Source organism: Cyanistes caeruleus, chromosome 21 (genome assembly GCF_971803275.1).
Source record: "Cyanistes caeruleus chromosome 21, bCyaCae1.hap1.1, whole genome shotgun sequence".
NCBI classification, from domain to species: Eukaryota; Metazoa; Chordata; class Aves; order Passeriformes; family Paridae; genus Cyanistes; species Cyanistes caeruleus.
Window position 1 is genome coordinate 1,328,255 of NC_141721.1, and position 19,253 is coordinate 1,347,507.

The 19,253-nt window shown below is 46.6% G+C and overlaps 1 protein-coding gene across 9 annotated transcripts in view; it reads right to left on the reverse strand.

Annotated features, from left to right (window-relative positions):
• Positions 1–19,253, reverse strand: part of AUTS2 (activator of transcription and developmental regulator AUTS2) — a 664,369-nt gene that overhangs the window by 427,983 nt on the left and 217,133 nt on the right. The window lies entirely within an intron of this gene.

Sequence of the window (19,253 nt, forward strand, 5' to 3'; positions counted from 1 at the left end):
TGCAGCCTGGGCTCCGGGCAGGACGGGCACGGCGCTCCCAGGGAAAGCTCAGCTTGAGCACAACACTCATCTGCAGCTCAGGGATGGATCTGCACAGCCTGACACCGATGATTTCTGCCTCCCTGACAGATCAGTCCTTGCTTCATCCAAGGGTTTTGCAGCAGGAGATCAACTAAGATCAACTCCAGAAGGATGTGAGCAAAAGGAAAGGAGCCTGCCCACAGCAAAGAATATTCCAGGGCCAGACCCCAGCAGGAATCACAGCTTCATCTCAACAGCCACCCTGGGGTTCACCTTTCACCCTTCATCAACAAAACACTGCCCTCCTGGGTGTTTTTCCTCCCCTGAGAGAAATCAGAGATCACTGCTGAGATTTCAAAAGGGCTCTGTTGGAGACCAAAGACAGCCAGGCACAGATAACTGAGGTCCCAGCCCAGTGGCTGCTGGAAAATCCAGGTGGAGCAGGTTCGAGATACTGCTCCAGGTCAGGCAGGATGGGTGTGGAGGAGGCAGAAAACCAATCCTATTTTCCTTATCTGACCCTTGAGCTTTTCCCAGCTAATCCTTCTCACAACAGCAGTTGGATTTTTGAGCCAGGAGCAAGGTTCCCAAAAGCCATCATGACATGGGCACCAGCCCATGCAGAGCAAGAGAAATAATAAAAAAACACTTTAAGCATCATCAAGCTCAGAGAGAATTTACAAGGTGTTGTTTATTTCTATCTCTGATTCTCTACATGGTCTCTACAGATCACAGTACTTAGAAAACATAATTATTTTAATTAGGAGTAATTCAATTAGAATATCTCATTGCCAATAACATTGCTAATAAGAAATGAACACACTTGACTTTTTTTTTTTTCTTTTTTTCCCCTAATCTTACCTTTGGGGAGTCTCTGAACACTTTCCCAGATGTGGAAATAGTGCTTTGATGTTGCATGTCTAATTCTTTTCTCCTGTAGGGTGTGATTCAGTGTATCCTTAAGTCCACTCAAGTCTTTCCTTTGCTTCCAGAGGGCCCAGGGCTGTGCTGTTCCACCCTGCTTTGTGTCAGGAGGGAAATGTGCTCTAACTCCCTTGCAGAACAGCAAAATCAGCACCCTGTCTGTGAAAAAGGTGATGCCAAATAGGTCTGGTGGAGAAACCACGTCAGTGAAAGGGTAAAAAACCTGGATCTCCTGGAGATCCCTTGCTGGTGGGTGTTGGACACTAATTCAGGAATGTGCTTTAGGCCTCCTCAGTGAGCCCATCACAGCGACACGAGTAAAAACAGCATTTTGCTCCAGCAGCACGAGCCAGGCTCATTTGGGAAGGTGCACTCTGCAGGAACAGCCCCAGTGCACAATGCTGGCTAAAACAGAGTCCCTGGAGCCACAGGACAGCAGCCAGTGGTTTCCAGCTGCAAGCACAGCTGCTCTGTCCCCAAGGAATGGGCACCCTTGGCTCAGGGAGCTCTGCTGCACCCCTCACTGGGGCACTCTGGCTGTTCTGGCAACCAGGAGCCACCATCCCAGTGCCCAGGGCAGCTCCCAGTGCCACACAGCAGCCTGCAGCACCCCCAGATTGTGCTGTGGGGGACAGGGGTGGCTGCCACCTCCTTCCCAGGGCTCACCCTGCTGTGAACCCCAGCCCCTGGCAATCAGCTCAGGAAGAGCTGTGCTCACATCTGCACACCAACAGCAGCCACACAGATGGAGAATGTTTGACTATTTCTAGCCATTTTCTCTCTGAGAAACTTGCCTTGGCAAGCAGGGCTCAGCTGAGCTGTGGACAATTAGCTGCTTTACCCTCTTCATGCTCATCCTCTTAACCAGCAGCCAAAGAATATTTTAATGCTGATCAGCCTCAGTTGTGACACTCTCCCAGCACAGTACAGCTCCTTTCAGATTGTACTGAACAATAAAGGGTCCTGTTATCCAAGGGTGGTACTTGAAAGCCTATCTGCAAGAACAGATCTCATTATTTTAATTAAAAGCTTCCACGTATTATTTTCTGAGCTAACAAATATGGCCAGAGTTGTAATTACGGAATCACCAAATATAGTCTCAAGATCTTGTTAATAATGATATCCTTTTTAAAATCTCATAATCTTAAAAAAATGTTGTAATTAAGTCACCAAGCAACTATATTTGTCTCCATGAAATAAAGCCAAATCTACAGATAATTGCAAATAACTCATTTCCCAGTGGATTAATTTTTTTGTATGCCAATTAGGCTCACAAATCTCAAGCTGTCACCTTCATCTCCAGACATGCAGCAGGCTGGGAGCACAGCTATAAACAAAACAGCCCAAGTGCCTCTTGCTCCCTCAGTAAGAAGGAAAATGAAGTTAGCAACAGACATTTGTAGATGTCAGCCCCCCGAGAGCAGAAAAGGTGGAAAAAATAATCTTTGGATGAAGGAGAATTAAAACACTTTGTCCAGATTTTGGGAAGCGTTCTGGGAAAGCTCCTGAGAGACTTCTGTGCTTGCAGTTTTGGGGTAACAGCTGCCCTGCTTCTGTACCTAAACCAGCAAATTTTCCATCCTCACCACTGCTCAAGCCCTGGCTGCCTGGGTGAGGACATCAGCATGCACACCCCTCTGTAAATGCTGCTGCCATCGTGCCCTGCCTTTCATCAGGGAGGGGAAGAGCCAATTCCTGGGGAGAGATGAAGCCTAGAGGACTGAAAGGAGGAAAAAAATAAATCCTGTGGAAAGGGAAATTGCTAAGATGGGATATACCCATCTATCCATGCCCATGACTAAGGGTTCAGAAATGCTGATTAATCCCTGATTAATCCTTAAATCATTGGAGGTACAGCTCTGTCACATTTCTGAAACCTTGGCCACAAAGTACCTTTGTAAAGATGCAAACAACAGCCTGAAAAGCACATTCATCCCCTTTGTCAGCATCACTGTAGGGGAAAAAAAACCAACCACAAAGTGTTTGTAACAAAACACATTGATAGTCATGTAGATATTTCATTTTTCCCTTCCTGAATTTAACAAAAGCCTGGATCTACCACTCAAATTAAACACTGTGCAGTAAAGCATAAAGTCTGCATTCAACAAGTTTAATTACTGTGTAAATGAAAGAAATTATTATTCATTCATGACATTTATTTCAGTTCCAGTGCTAGCTGCCTTTACAAAAGTGGGATTGGGGGTGCAGGGGGAGGAGGACGAGGCTGGGTGTATAATTACTGCTATATTTCTTTGCCAAACATTAGTGAACTTAAACAAAAAGTGCTTGTTTTCACCAGGGAGGGAAAAGCATGTGAGCCATCAATGATGGATCCTGGGGACGCCCACAGCCTTGAGTGGGTGCCAGGCTGTGCTAGGTACAGCAGCCCTGGGGAGCTGATAACACAGAGCTCATTGAAGGCAAGAGCCCAGCTCGGGGCTGGCGTGGGTCAAAAGCCACCCAAACCATGGGAACAATCCAAGGCAGCAGCCCCTGGGCAGGAACAGGAGCCACTGTGCCACAGGAAAGATAAACTGGCAGCTGATGCTATCGGGGCCTGCCCCACAATTCGTCCTTTATAGTGGGTTTTCACAGGGCTGGAAGTTCAAACAAAGGGAAGGGGAAATAAAACCCTCTGAAGCTGATTCAGATCAGGCGTTTTTGGGAGTCTGAAGAAGGCGAGGGAGGGGCTGCAGAAGGATTCTCTCCTCGGCACAAAGCTGACACACTTGCTCTGCCTCATCCTAACAGGGAATAGCTGTTACCTGCTCTGATCCACCCAAAACACCTGAGCTCTCCAGAGAGCACTGCAAACAAATTCTAGTGACTTCCAAAGACGTGCTTTTCCTGGGAGAAGCAATTCCTGGACTGTCCTAGCCCTCCAACTACCAGCATTTAATCACTGCACTACAGGAGAGATTATGCTCTGGCAGAAGCAGCCTCAGTTTCCTTTAAGGATGGAAAAGAAAATTTAAAAAAAGGAAAAAAAAAAAAAATCCAATGCTGGGCCACACAAGTTTCATGTAAGAAATTTCAGTTGGTGTATTTAGATAAGAGGAAGGAGCAGGGATGATCCTGGAGGTCAGCCTAAGTGGGGGAATGACTTGAGTGATGTTTCACATCCACATTTAGACATTCCACTTCCCCTCCTTGTGTTCAAATCCATCCATCCCAAGAGGGGCTGTACAGAGTTCCCGTGGCTGCCACAGCCATGGGGTGATCCTCTGAAAGCCCATGATGTGGGTGCCCTCAGCTGAGGGAGTAAACATCACCAATTCTTTTGCATTTGACAGTAATACATGTCGGAGTCAGCTCTGATCTCATTCCCCATTCAAAATGAGTCGCTCTGGAGTGTGTTCCCAATTCCTTGCTGAACCTAATCAAGCCAAATGGAACAAGCCATAATCCAAGCAGAATTCAATGAACTGCACCCTTTAAGCAGGCTATTAAAGCTTGTTCTCAGGGTTTAAACCAGGAGAAGATTTAAGGTGAAGAGATTATCCCACATCTGCCTCCCATGACCTCCCTCTGTCGGCACCAGCGCTGCCAGAGGCTGCACTTGAGACACTGACCTATTCTCTCATGTCCTACACGCCACTGACATCACAGATAATTTCTTTTTTGCCCCCAGACTGCACCAGCATCCCCTGAAATGCCTGATTCTCTGGAAATTCAGGCTCAGAGCTCTCAGAGCTGCTGTTCTGGTTGAAGCACGCTGCCCCTGCCATCGGCCGCTGCAGCCTGATCCTCCCCCCTGATCAGAGCAGGGCTCTGCAGACACAAAGCACTATCTCCTGCCAAAACCTGATTACTGCTGCACCCTAACAACCACACTGGTATCAGGCAAGGTAATTACACCCAGAAATAGGTTACACACCACAGCCAAGTCCTGTGGCCAAGCCTGCACAACAATATCTGCATTTACTTTTTCACCGTGGCTCAAAGCAATTGCTGAATTAGTGAGAGGAGAGCAACAGCCACACCATCTTTGGATTTTTCAGTATCACTGAGAGCCAAGGAACAGACAGGGCCAGCATTGCTGCCAATGTCCATCATTTCCCCATGCTCAGAGGGGCTGGGGGATGGCTGCTCCCTGTGCTGGGTGGAAACATCAGCTGTGCCCAGGGCAAGGGGCACTGGGCTTGGTGTTCTGGGGGAGGTGAGGATGTAAATCCACTGCCCCAAGAGCTGAGGAGTGACTGCAGCAGCCGAGGGAAGAGATGACAGACACATCAGCAGAGTCATTTCCAAGCAGCCCCTGCTGCTCACCCCTCTCCTGGGTTCCTGTGCAGGAGCTGCAGGAGCCCCAGCTCTCCAGGGAAACACTTTCCTTGCACATCCTGCATGGGATGGCTTTGCCAGCAGCACTGAGTGCCCCATCTCAGCCAGTCACGAGTTTCCAGTTGCCCACAGAAAGGAACAGCAATGGGGCAAGGGATCCTTTCTGCCCACCTGCCACCTTGAGCACCAACTTCATCATCATTTAATAACAAAACAGGCAAGAAAAGGATGTTTCATTGATAGCAACGGTGCTGATTTCTTCTATTACAATTCCTTGCCTAGCAGCCTTGAGCTGCAGTGCTGAGTGATGCAGGATCCCCCCTGAGCACAGAGATTTACCAGATTTACCAGCATTCCCCTGCAGAAGGGGGAGAGAGCTCATCCCATGGGCAGAGGAAGCTCCTGCACTGACACAGGCACTCCCAGGCAGTGGCCAAGCAGCCTGGAAAGCACACTCAGGCTGTCACTGGGCATTTCCACAGCCAGCCAACGTGCATGAACAATTCATACAAGGCCACACCAAAAATAAAGCTAATTACTTTAGGCTTATGATAAGAGAGATCTTTTTCTACAGGCAACTTTGCAAGGTCACCTTCCTTGTTTTAGTCTCTCTCTTCTTTTTTTTTGTTTTTCTTTTTTCTTTTTTTTTTCAAAGCTAATCTCATTCTACCTCAGGGCAGGAAGGGGTTAAGACCTTAAAAAATACATAGAGATGAACAGAAAGCCAGGGCAATTTTATAAAAAAGGGGGGAAAAAAACCAAAACAAAAAAAGAGTGTTTTCTTACAGTGAAAACAGAAGCAGAAGGGCAGAGTTTAAGGTCACTTGGTCTCCTCCAGAGCTGGGAGCAGGGCTGTCAGTCAGCACAGTGTGCTGCTGCTGTCCCTCACTGCGAGGACACGAGCAGAGCTCACCCCTGCCAAAGGGGGATGGGGACACGGCTCTCAGCTGATTCCAAAGGTCCTCTGGGAAAGATGGAGCCTCTGCTTTATTAGCATTGACATTCAGCTCCCAGAGTGGCAGGCTGATACCTATTTAATTTAATGCCATTTTCCAGCAGGGAAATGTGTTTGTCAGGCTCCTGCAGGCTGGGCAGAGCAGAGCTGCTGGTGGGACAGGACAGCTCCAGCACAGCCTCAGCTGCAGGAACGTGCTCATCTCCAAAAGGGAAAGGTGCCACTGTGCTCTGCCTGCTCCTGAGCTTGCTTCAGTGTTTACCTAGTGAGGGGGAAAATAACAACCTGTAAAATAAACACCTTTGTGTTTCTCTTGCCATGGACAGACAGGACCCAGGCAGAACCTCACCCTTGCCTTCAGCCTGGGACATTTCTTTGTGCCTCAGGCTGTTAAACTGCTGCTCTTACATGCAAAAGGAGGTCCTGGCTTCGTTTTAGAAATAGATTAACTGCATGACAGACTAGATATTGTTATTCTTCCATTAAAAATTCCTCCTCAGACGACAGCACTGACCTGCTGCTGCCTGGCTGCCACTGCACTGGGATGGGATTGTGTCACTGCTCTGGGATGGGACTGTGTCACTGCACTGGGATTGTGTCACTGCACTGGGATGGGATTGTGTCACTGCACTGGGATGGGACTGTGTCACTGCACTGGGATTGTGTCACTGCACTGGGATTGTGTCACTGCACTGGGATTGTGTCACTGCACTGGGATGGGATTGTGTCACTGCACTGGGATGGGACTGTGTCACTGCACTGGGATTGTGTCACTGCACTGGGATTGTGTCACTGCACTGGGATTGTGTCACTGCACTGGGATTGTGTCACTGCTCTGGGATGGGATTCTGTCACTGCTCTGGGATGGGATTGTGTCACTGCACTGGGATTGTGTCACTGCACTGGGATTGTGTCACTGCACTGGGATTGTGTCACAATTTAGGAGATGATAAAATGAGGACAAGGTCTGGGGCAGACTCAGGAAAGCCCTGGGAAGGGAACATGGCTTTGGCTCATTAACCAGACTTGAGGTGACACTGCTCCAGTGAAGCCAGGGGAGCTGCACAGAAACACCCCACAGCAGATCTGCAGCCAGGCTCCACAAGATGCACACACAGCTTGGTGCAATATTCAATATCATGTAAGGAATCTGGGAATCTGCTTCTCACTGATCCCTTACAGCATAACTCATTCATCTGCCTTGTGAACTGCAAGGATCTGGCTGTAAGCAAACATCCCGATGAAGCAGCTCCACAGTTTTGATTTTAGCTAAATCCTAATCCAGGGTAAGAAGATCCATAGAATTATGCAAAAATTTCCCTGTCACAAAACAGAAGCATCTCTCAGGAAAGGTTTCCATGGAATTCCCAGGCTGCTATCCTGTCTCCCAGTCTTTGCAATGTTCCTGAGGCAGTGACACAAGCACCTCCAGCCAGGCACGATGGCTTTCACTGCACTGATTGTGGGAGTTGGGATTACTGAAGGAAATTAAAGGCTATTGTTGATTTCTTACATACACCTCAGTGAATTATTCCAAAAAGGAAAAATATGTGACTGTCTGTCAGCATCATGCAGACCAATCTGCACTGTGCCTGTGTCTGTGTTCAAACCCAGAGGTATTACATGTCTAATGTAATTATACATTAAACACTGCATGCAATGTTCAGACCTACAAGTATTACATTACATCTATCAACCTGCCCACACACAGACACTTCTAGACAAGTCTTTTGAGTTTTGACTGTGGTCATGATAAAAATCAGTTCACAGCTGTGCAGGGAACTCTCCCCAGGTCAGTCCTGAGCACTGCTTCACACAGACTCCATTCTTGGATAGAAATGTTCTGGGAACACGGGCTCTATCCTGACTTTTGAAGAGGATGAAAGAAATCATGTGACAGCAATGGATATGCTGGACTTCAGAGTGTCCCCTGATGTGCTGAGTGCCAGGAGAGAGGGCAGCACCGTCCTGCCAGCAGAGCCAGCCTTCCCTGCCACTGACTGTGCAGTCAGGACAGCAAACCACACTTGCAGCAGCCACTTCCATCCCTCCATCCCTCCCTGCCATCAGCTGCCTGTGCTGAGGAGGAAAGTGGGATTTTGTGCTCCCAGTTTCTGTCACGGACACACCACAGTGATATTCAGCACTGAATGAGCCTGTTTGCCAAGACAAAAGCAGAAATATTCAATCTGAACCTGGAGCTGAGGAGAGAGATGATTTTGGCTCGTCTTTGGTTTCCCTTTTTCACATGGACAGAGGGAAGGCCAGTCTGGGAAGCTGGAGGGGACACAGCAGGAGCAGGAAGGTGAGGGCTCTCCCTGGCACCAGCTTCCCACAGCCTCCAGGAGCACAAGGAGAGCAGCACACCCCAAGCTCTGACAGCACCAGGGCCATCCCCAGGAGGAGAAGCACCTCTCTCCTGTCAGCAGGGAGACAGTGCTGCCAGCCCCAGGGAGAGGGGACACTGCAGTGTGAGGTGTCCCTGCCACCTCCCACACACCACATGGGTGCCTCTCCCTCCAAACCTGCCAGCCTGGCCCCCTCCCATCCTCATCCCACTGCCACCCCCGTGTCCTTGCTGCTGCAAACAGCTTATTTCAGAGGGAACCTGCACATGGAAGCAGGGGACACAGCAGGGGATGAACCCCTGGCACACAAGGCAAGGACACAAGGGCAAGGAATCCAAACCAGGTCATGAGAGAGGCAGAATGGAAACCAGCACTAAACTGTCTCTGACAGGCACTTGATTCTCTCCATCCAGGCAGTGCTGTTAATGTATTCTAACACAGTTCCAGCTTTAACTCTCCTGGATTGACAACAGAATTGAATTACCCTTCCAAATCTCTCTCTTTCAACTTGTCATAAGGTTTTTTAATCCAACAAGAAGCACTTCCTTGGCAGAGTTGCCATTGTTATATTTTTTTTTCCAGCTTTTCTGATTTAGGGATTTAATCTTTTTAGCCATGAATTGACTTCTCTGAACTAGCACTCACAGGAAAAAAAAAAAAAAAAAATAAAATCAGCTCTTGCTTGCCATGCAAGCTGCCAAGTTCTCTAGGACCAGATGGAATGGATCCTGGGCTTTTAAAGGAGATCACTGACAGTCCCAGAGAACACAACAAACACAGGCCAAGTTTCAAGAGGGCTGGACAAAGATTGATGACAACACAGGAATGACAGAACGCTAAACAAGGAAACAGAGGCACTATCTGTTCATCTCCAACATCTGTGTTGTGTAGAGCCCTGGGAGCTGCAAACCCTGCTCCAATAAAGCTGCAGAGTAATGCAAGCCACGTGCAGGGATGGGGACCCACTGCCCTGCCCCACACTGGGCTCAGCCCCTGCCAGCTCCCACTGCTCAGAACTCCTTTCCAAACAAATGGAGCAAAGCAGAAACATCAGCTGTAGGGAAAGGAAAAAGGAGACATTTAAATCATTGCTGTTTGCCTTAAAGTGTAATTCTAACAGGGCACATTAGAGCTGAAAAGGGGGACAGAAAGATCATTCCAGAATATTTCTGTGATTATCACTGAGCTATAGGCAGCATTTGTACATGGGCACAGCTTAATTCCCCTCCTTTAAGCTCCTCTGCCTTCTCTCCCAGTTTATATTTGGATGCTCGAGAAAGGAACTATTTAGTTACTGAACCCAAGTTTATGATACAGTGAAATTCAATCCCATCTTTTAAGGAGATTAGGACCTACACACAGACCTTTGAACCTGCTGTGTTACCGTGTTGGCTTTCACAGCTCATCCCCAAAGGAATAAAATTACTCCATTTAATTAGACTCCAGCTCTCCTCACTTGCCCCAGAAGTTTCCTGTCACCTCACTCAATTGTGAATGTAATTTAGGCTTAAAGGTTTGTCCTGATTTTTCACTGGGGTGCTGAAGAGCTTTGCAATGCAATAATTCACCCATCTTCCAACTTTTCTGGGGACACTGCAATGGAAATGCTGCTTGCCTTCTCTTGCTTCTGTGCCTTGTCCAGTGGCTTCAGAGAAATGCATCAGAATTGCCTCCAAAATGACAATACTCCTGATAACACATCTGCCTTCACACCCATTTTATGGCTGGAGAAAATGAAGCACGTAGAAGAGGCAATGTGAGATTCTCCTTCCCAGAGCCAGAGCACTTTCACTGGCTGGGAATCCAGCAATTAGAACCACCCTGTAATCACTGTGTGACATGCCTTTGTCTGAAGGAACAGCCACAGCCAAATCCAAAGCTGCAGAGCTGGGTGGGTGATGAAGAACATGTGTTTTATGCAGAACTCATCACACAGGACAAGATGTTTCAGAAAGAGCTGCCCCAGTGCCACCAGCACAGAGAACGGCTGTGCTGGGCCACATCAAAGGCTCAGCTTGCTCAGCATCCTCTCCCCATAAATGGGTGTCCAAAGGAAGAGAATAAAAATAGGGTAAGTACATATAATACTCCTGTCTCTCTATTTATATGCCTGCATCTTTCCCCCTTGCTTCCACCACCAGTCACTCCCAGCTCCCTGAGCTCCTGTCAGGGGTTCAGTGACAATCCATTGATTTATTTTCCATTAATTGGCCCACTCTCCCACAAGTGATGTGAATTCAGCATCTACATTTTCCTTGAGAACACCCATTTGCACTGAGCACCCTCCCAAAGAACAGCCTGACCTCCTCCAGCTGGGCTCTCACCAACATCCCCTGGCATCTCCTGGTGTTTCAGGAGAAACACACCTGGTTTCTGGTGTCCTGCCCAAACTCACAGACCTCTGCCACGTCCCCTTTCCTTCTCCCCCTGCCTGAGGGGCTGTAGTTCATTCAGTTCTTCCTCACACAGACCCCTCTGAACAGCCTTTCCTCTCTGAGCCCTCGGTGTCTGCAGGTGTTTGGAGAGGGAATGATGAGAGCAGCACATGGCCCTGACACAGGGAAATCAGGAATTCCTGTTCCATCACAGCAATGTTCCCTGCTCCATCCTTAGGATGCTCCCTTCCCTTTAGCTGCTTTGTCTTTCATAGCACTGCTGAGTGATGTGCTGATGTCTTGATGGAAATATCCATTATAACCCCAAAATCTGTGCCTAGAAATGGAGTTAGAACCTCCCTGATTTCACTTTTGCATGGCAGTCAGCTCAGAGTCCATCATTTCATTAGGATGCTTTAGGGAAGAGCCACCAGAGTCCCTAAAAGCAGCAAAAGGCACCCATGCTTTGGCACAGGTTTGCTGCTAAAGTGAATTTGGACACATGAATCCCACTCAGAATCCCCTCTCCACTCCATCCTCTGGCCCTGCACCTACCCCACACTGTAATAAAACAGGATTTTAACAGGCCTGGTGCTGTTTCATACAACCAGTCTCTTCAAATTTGCTAAAAGCACATATAAATATTTCATAGAGCAGACAATGCTGCTCTCACATCTGATTGCAAACACGATATTTTTTTTTTTCCCAAACAAATCCAATAACTTGATTATCTGCTCCGGTCTGTTCTTATTTTTTCTGCTGCACAATTTTCAAATATTTGCAGTTGTAAGTCTTTCAAAGCTTTAATTTGCTTAAAATGATTCACAAGCACCTTGTTAATCTTTTATCAGTTTTATTACAAACTGTAAACAAAACCCAGTTCTTAAATAATTAAAGGGCAGAACTAGCCCTCAGGCAAATGAAGTCCAGGAGGGGAGAATAAAAAATTTAAAAATCAGAGTAAGCCTGTATTTTATTTTTTTTTCCCCTTCCCATCTACAGAATTGGTGAATCTAGCTTCAAAACCAAGAGGAATTCAAAAAGAACAGATTGTGTGTGACATCCTCCCAGCCAGTTTCTCTCATCTACTGTGTCCTGAATATTAATCCATCAAGTACCCACGCGTTACTGGCCACGGAGTTAAACACAGCACAGGCTCTCAAATCAAAAGTTGGGTCCCAGACAGCGGCTCAAGGGAGTTCCTGTGCATTTCTGAGTGCCTGAACCTGCCTCCTGCTCAGCCCAGGGGATCCCCGGCAGGCAGCAGCCCCAAGGGAGGGCAGCTGGAGCACTCCTGTCCCCAGGGACACCCCAGCACCTCCTCCTGCCACCCCTGGGCACAGCCAAGGGACAACTCCTGCCCACAGCTCCAGTGCCTCCAGCTCCTGGTGATGCCCTGGGAAGGCTGAGCTGGAGCAGAGCCTGACACAGCTAAAGAATAAAGCAGGGATTTATTGAAAAGCCCTAAAGGACACACCTTGGGCAGTACAAGAGCCTGGCCAGGGCTACACCCAGGATGGACCAAAAATGGTCACAGAATGGTCACAAAGTCTCATATTTTCATAGATTTAGGTCCATCTGCATATGGGGGTTAACTGTCCAATTACAGTTTCAGATGATAAAATCTCATCCTGCTTGTTTTCTCCCCTCAGCCCACCCTTGTTTCTGCTTTTGGGCCTGAAACTTGTAAGGATTGTCCTTGGTATCAAGCTAGAAAAGGAATTGTTTTGTCTGCCTGCTCTGTGAAGAGAGTTCACTAACTCTTCATATGAAGCTCAAAACTACACAGAATATGAAAAACATGAAAGCTAAAATTAAGGCATCATTGGCACAGTGGGGAAAGCAGCCCCTGCTTGGAGAAACCCCACAGAAAGCCCCAGAAAGGAGGCACCAGCATGAGCAGAAATGTTGATACAAAACTTCCAGCTTTCTAACCTCTTGAGAATTCCCTAAGGCATTCAAATGGCATTTCCCTCTATTTACAGAAAAAGACCACTTCTAATGAAGCTTTCCAAAGCATTGCAATTGGTAGAAAACCTAAGGAACTATGAAGGCAAGACTGAGCAAATTCTAATTATCTTTTGAAGGCCACACTACCATGCACACAAAAATGGATTTAAATGCATTACAGACCTAAAAACGTGTAATGGATGCATTGCTAGCCTATTACATGCAGCTCATTGTGCAAAGGTTTTTGGTTGTATGTTTTGTGCAGTGGGCTGTAAAAGTTGCTTAACAGAAGAAAATACATTTGATTAAAAATTTACATCAGAAGAATGTAACAGGGTTGGTTTTTTTTTCCCCTCTACAATTTTATCTGCCACTGACTATTCCCATTAGTATTCAGTTCTTCCCAGCTTCACAACATGCAAAAAAATAAGGACTAAAGATGGGAAAGTTTGAGTTTGAATCCATATTCAAGACAAAGCTGTCCAGAAGCTGGCTGCAGGTGGGGATAAAGAAAAAGCACACATTCCCATTTGTGAGTGGGAGGACCCTGAAGTGTCACTGAGATGTTTGAACAGTTCTGCCCTGGTGACTCCTTTTGGGACAGATCTCAGGGGAAGGCAGCTGGGATTTCCTGATGCTGCGAGGGGCAGGAGCAGCCCTTGAGTCATCCTGACACACAGGACACAAACACTGCCCCAGACCAAGCAAGGAAAAACCCTTTCCATCTCTACCACATTCCCAGGAAAGCCTGAAGAGCTCGGAGGCCCTCGCTGATAACCATTTACAGCAAAAAAACAAGCGGCAAACAAGGTTCAATCTGTGGCACGGAAAGAAATCAGAAGGATTTTACAGCTCACTTAAACACCCTGATCCAAAAGCACACAGGATCCAGCACAGCTACCAACAACTGGCAGAACTGAGAAACATCCACTGAAGTCAAAATAAATAAGCAGACACATAAATAAAGCAAAAAAATAAATAAAAAGTCCTTCAGTCATTTCTGTGGCCCAGGGGTGGCACTGGGTGATTTTTAAAGACCTCTCTAAGCCAAACCATTCTATGATTTTATGATTTGTGTTCACAAGTAAACTAAAATCCCTACATCTGTTTTCCTTGATTACACCCAATCTCTGTTCACAAGAACATAAAATGACAAATCTCACTCGTTTCCCCAAAATGCTGTCAGTCACAGTTGCAACACGATTTTTAAAATGCAAACTTGTACTACTCATAGGCAGGAAAGGAAAAAATTGAAAAATTTTAGCATCTAAAAGTGATAAAAATAGTGAACCAGGTGCTGAGTAATTCAGGACAGCTCAACCCTTTGCTGATCATCCCCATTAGTTTTAGGAGCAACATCTGATTTCACACCTGCATAAATCCTTCTACAAGGCAAGGAGGGAAAGAAGTAGCAAAGAGGAATAAATAAAACAGCGCAATTATCTCCAGCAAACACTTTTGGTGAAAGAACAGGTGGGTTCCCAGCTCCCAGGGCGGTGTGGAGCAGCCTGGATGTGCCTCTGTCACCCACACCCTGCAATCCCTGACTCCAGAGAGCCACGGGTGTGCATTTCTGGGAGGGCTGAGCAGGGAAAATGAATGTTGTGGTGAGCTCAGGACATCAGGCTGGTTCATCTCCTCAGCTGTCAGGCTCTGCACAGCGCTCCAGGATGCAAACACTGTGCAACATTTCAGTATCTGGACTTAGGGAAAGGTGTTCCCTACCCCAGCAAGGGCAGGAAATGGTTTGGGATGAAAAACCTTGGTGTGGGGAGTGGGAGGGAGAAGAGGTTGTGGAGAGATAAATAACCAAACCTTTGTCAAACTACTGCTAAGAGGGACAAGACAAATAACTAGCAGAGTCAGGGATGAAAAAAAAAAAACAACAACCCCTAAATTCTCTAAAAATACAACCAACTCATGAATTCCCAGCTGCAGAACAGCCCTTTCAAGTTGCATCTCTCAGTGCTTGTCGAGCAAGATGCTTCCTGCCCGGATCCCCTGCAAGAGCAGCACGGTGTGATGGAAGTCACACTGGATGTGCTCGGTGCTGCTCAGCACAGAGTGCCTGAATTACCGGGTGCAGACCTCAGCACACTCTTAAAAAGTCATTTGGAACCAGGGCTTTGATTTAGATGGGCTTTATCCTTTACTTTCAAAGTACAACTGGTAATAATGTAGTCTGTGAGTTTAACATTTGAAACAGGGGTTCCATTTACCTCTTTTTACTTACTGGAGGAAAATGACTGTAATTGAAATCTTTCTGCTGGAAATGAAGCCCTTCTAACATTCAAAGTGGTTGCTTGTCCTTCAGGCTTTTTATTTTAGCTGTCAAAACTGTAAACTGCCTTTCAGAGTAGTGAGAGTCTTACAAGAGAGGATGAAATGAATGTACCCTGGATCTAGGTAGTGGGTGTTTTAATCTAATTTTCTAGCTAGAAATACAGCACTTCTCTCCCTTGGGCACTGCTGGGAACAGGAAAATTAAGCTTTGCTCCAGTTCAGCAATATCTATCAATGAACCTCAAACAAGGGACAGGGCTTTTCAAGGACAAAGCAAAACCTTTCAAGTCCTCCATTTTCACCCATCAGCTCCCTCAGCAACACGTGAAGCCAGGCTTCGCTCCCTCTGCCTCCCTCCACACATCTCCCACGCTTCCTGGAATTTCACAGATTTTTTTTTTCCTTTTTTCTTTCCCCCTTCAGATTAAACTAATTTCCTGGTGTCAGCAATATTATTCACATGAAGCCTTTGAATCTTAATTCGGGTGTAAAGGCACCCAGACTGAATACGGGTATTGTGTCCCAGCAGCTCGTGGCCAAGTGACCTTAGAGTAAATCTTTGAAACAGAAAAACTTTGGGGTTTATCCTACAGGCTTCCTTTCAGTCTGTATTGTAGCATGTTAGCAATTAACTTGATAATAGACTCAAGATGAAGCTGTGGAGATTTCTACTTTAGTTGGGGTTTTTTTTTATTATTATCTGGTTATTTTAATCACAACTGAAATTGTGCTGCTGGGGAAAGGCTTTGTTGTGCTTGTCTACACAGCTTAAAAAAACACTTTGGATGACTTGAGCAAACTAACACACCAAAGTACATCGATTTCTTTCTCTCCTGTTTCCAGTTCCAACATGTCTTTAGGATAAAAGGTGACCATTTTTCAGGCTTTGTGTTGCACCCACAGATGCATGACCGCTTCCTACCAGTGCAAACCAGTCACTGAGCAAGCAGGCAGATGACATGAACGAACTGGTGAGGAGATGTCAGGGTTCCAGCTGGATGGGATGGGTTTGGAAGCTTCCAGAAGAGCTGTGAGGGTTCAGTCCCTGAGGCTCAGGCCAGTTCCATGAGCACACACCTCAGTTTAGATCTCTGTGGATAACCCAGCTGGGATGAGCAGCATTCAAACACAAGCAGTGGAACAGTTTAAGGAGGAAAGCACACTGACAGGCTGTCAATCTGCATGGGAAGGAAGATTTTACAATGTACAAGCTTCCTGCAGTTACCTCTGACATGGATATAAATATATCCATTATCAAAGTGGGGGCCTCAGACATCAACATCTTCTGAAGTAAACCAGAAGGAAAAAAAAATAAAAATTGTGATGGCCAGAGGCAAGGACATCAACTTCAGCAAAGGCAGCCAGGCAGTAAAAATGTCAATGAACTTCTTTACAAGAGAATTCAGAGGGAGCAGTGCAATGTCAGCACAGCAAGAGCAGCTCCAGTTGTGATTAACTGAGATACTGAACTGACAGGAGGGCACAGACCCAACCTCTTCCCAACCTAAAATGACCTCCCTTAAACAGAGATTATGTAACACTTCCACATGAGGAGAGCAAACTTAAATTAATGTGGGTTTCACAGGCTGCTGCCAGAAGAGACATCACTGTCCTTCCTGCTCCTGCAGGTACACACCACAGGGCTGTGCCCTCACTGGGACACACTGACCCGCCTGGAAACAAAGCCAGCACGAAAAAGGAATAAAGGCAGCACAAAAAGGGGATAAAGGCAGCTCAGGTGGAGCTGGGATCACCTCCCTGTGTGGGCTGACAGGGCCCAGCTGGGAGCGGAGCACTCGTGCCAGCTGCAGAGCAGAAACTGCATCTCCAAGGGAGGTTTTAAATCCATTTAGACAAACTGCTGTAAAAAGCTGGTTTGAGAGTTTCAAAGGTTCTTCAGCTGAGCTCACATAAACCCAATTTCTAAGACCATGACAACGCAGAGGAGTTCCAAAAGAATCTGACCCAATTTTTTTAAGGCAGTGTGGTTATACTACTGCAGAAACACTTGTTCCATGGAGTGTGTACCCAGAGTGTCCAGCCAGAGAACTGCAGCAGTTTAATAAATTCAGTGTCAATTCACACCTCAGCCACACTAGCACAACTTTCACAGGCAGCCAGGACTGGGAGCTAAAGCAGAGCAAGCCAAGCCCCAACTGCAACAGGAATATTGACACCAAATCCTGTGTTCAGCAAGGGGGTACAGCCCATCCATGCAGGAAACCCAAAATGGCTCAGGAACCTCCCATCACAAAACCCTCACTTGTAAAAAAAAAAAGGGGTTACCAGTCCCTCATCACACATGAAATCCAGCAGAAGACCAGGCATGCACTTCAGTTTTTGCCTTCCTGAGTGTGTTCATTGTGGTTTGGGGCTTTTCTCCCCCCAGCAGATGAACAGACCTGGCCCCTTCCCTGCTGGGTCAGAAGAAAGGCTGGTAAGGCACAAGTCTCTGTAGGTTTACAGGTTAAATGGGTTTCCTGGATTTCATCCACACTCAGATTTCCTAGGTTGTAGATCTCAGAAATATCTGTGACAAAACTGGTATGACAGGTTATGTAACACTCCACAGAATCACCCGGTGACAGCAGAGCAGGAACATTATCTGCTCTGCTGAGGGACTCCAGGGCTTCCTGCATCAACTGCAAGGGGGTCAAAAAAAAATAAAAAATAAAGGAACTGAATCACAAAATGTAGAGGAAAAAGAAAACCCCATGTGTTTTAAATAGCCAACCTCACCCACTGGCAAATAACTGGTGATTTCTTTAGATTATTTCCAGGAACTTCTAGATGCTAAATATGCTGAGGAGATTTGTTTAATTAGAGATATTCATAGGTCTGATATAACTTTAAAGGACACAGAATTATTGCAGAGAAACATCAAGAAGATAATAACTGCTTAATACAGTGAATTTTGCAGCCTTTTTAAGACTGCCCCAAACAAATGAAATGGAACAGTTACATCTGTGACACGTGCTATTTGCAGCCTGGGATAAATGATAGGACAATCTTGTTAAATGAAATATATATGCTTTATGTTAAATGAAACACATACACTTTCACTGAGTGCAGTATAACTTGAGGCACAAAGACAAGAAATAAATCAGTGTGGGGACTATTTGCCAGAATAGGAAATTTCAGACTAACAGCACGTGCATGGCTTTTCCTTCTGCTCTAAGAGCAAACTGCTAACTGCTCAAGGATGTTTAGGGAACAGACAGCAGGGCTGCTTAGTGTTTGCACAGAAAGCTGTCTTGCTCTTTTCCCTATTTTGCTGGAAACAGCAAAGCCACATCCACATCCTGCCTGCATCTCAGCACCAGTGAAAATGAGATCAGGCTCTAACCTAGGGCAGGAGACCCTGCAGGAGATCCCCAGTGAAAATGGGATCAGGCTCTAACCTAGGGCAGGAGACCCTGCAGGAGATCCCCAGTGAAAATGGGATCAGGCTCTAACCTAGGGCAGGAGACCCTGCAGGAGATCCCCAGTGAAAATGCAGCACTGTTGAGCAGATCCCTGTGCAATCCCAGTCCATCCTCTCTCCCCATCCCTGTTCTCTGCTCCCCCCAGGATCTGGGTACCAAGGCACGGATAAAGTAAAAGCTGAGTGTAAGAGGAAAATCCCCCAGCAAACGCTTTGTTCATGCAATGGGAAATACAGCAAGCTCCACAGTAAACCCCACACCAAAGACTCCTGAACACATCTTGCTACTTTTTGATCAATAAAACTTCTTTCTTCCAGTAATAATTACAGCCAACTAAAAGGAGAATGAACAACTAACCTCCCTGCAGAAGCAGGTCACAACTCATAACGGGCTCCACAGAACAAGAAACATTCCTCCCTTTCAAGCTCCACACGAGGAAAACAAACACATCTCTATTTTTATATTTTTTTCCCTGACACAGCATTGGAGGAATCAGATGCGAGCTTTCCTCCACCTGCACCGTGCTGAATCGTGCCACATCTGCAGCCCGTGCCCTGCTCCGGGCACAGCCTTATCTAGGGAGTCACAGAAAAAAAAAACAATTCCAATTCCCGGTGACACTTCCAGGGGCACAGCTTTACCTATGGATCCATGGGCACAGCCTTATCTATGGATTCACAGAAAAAAAAAA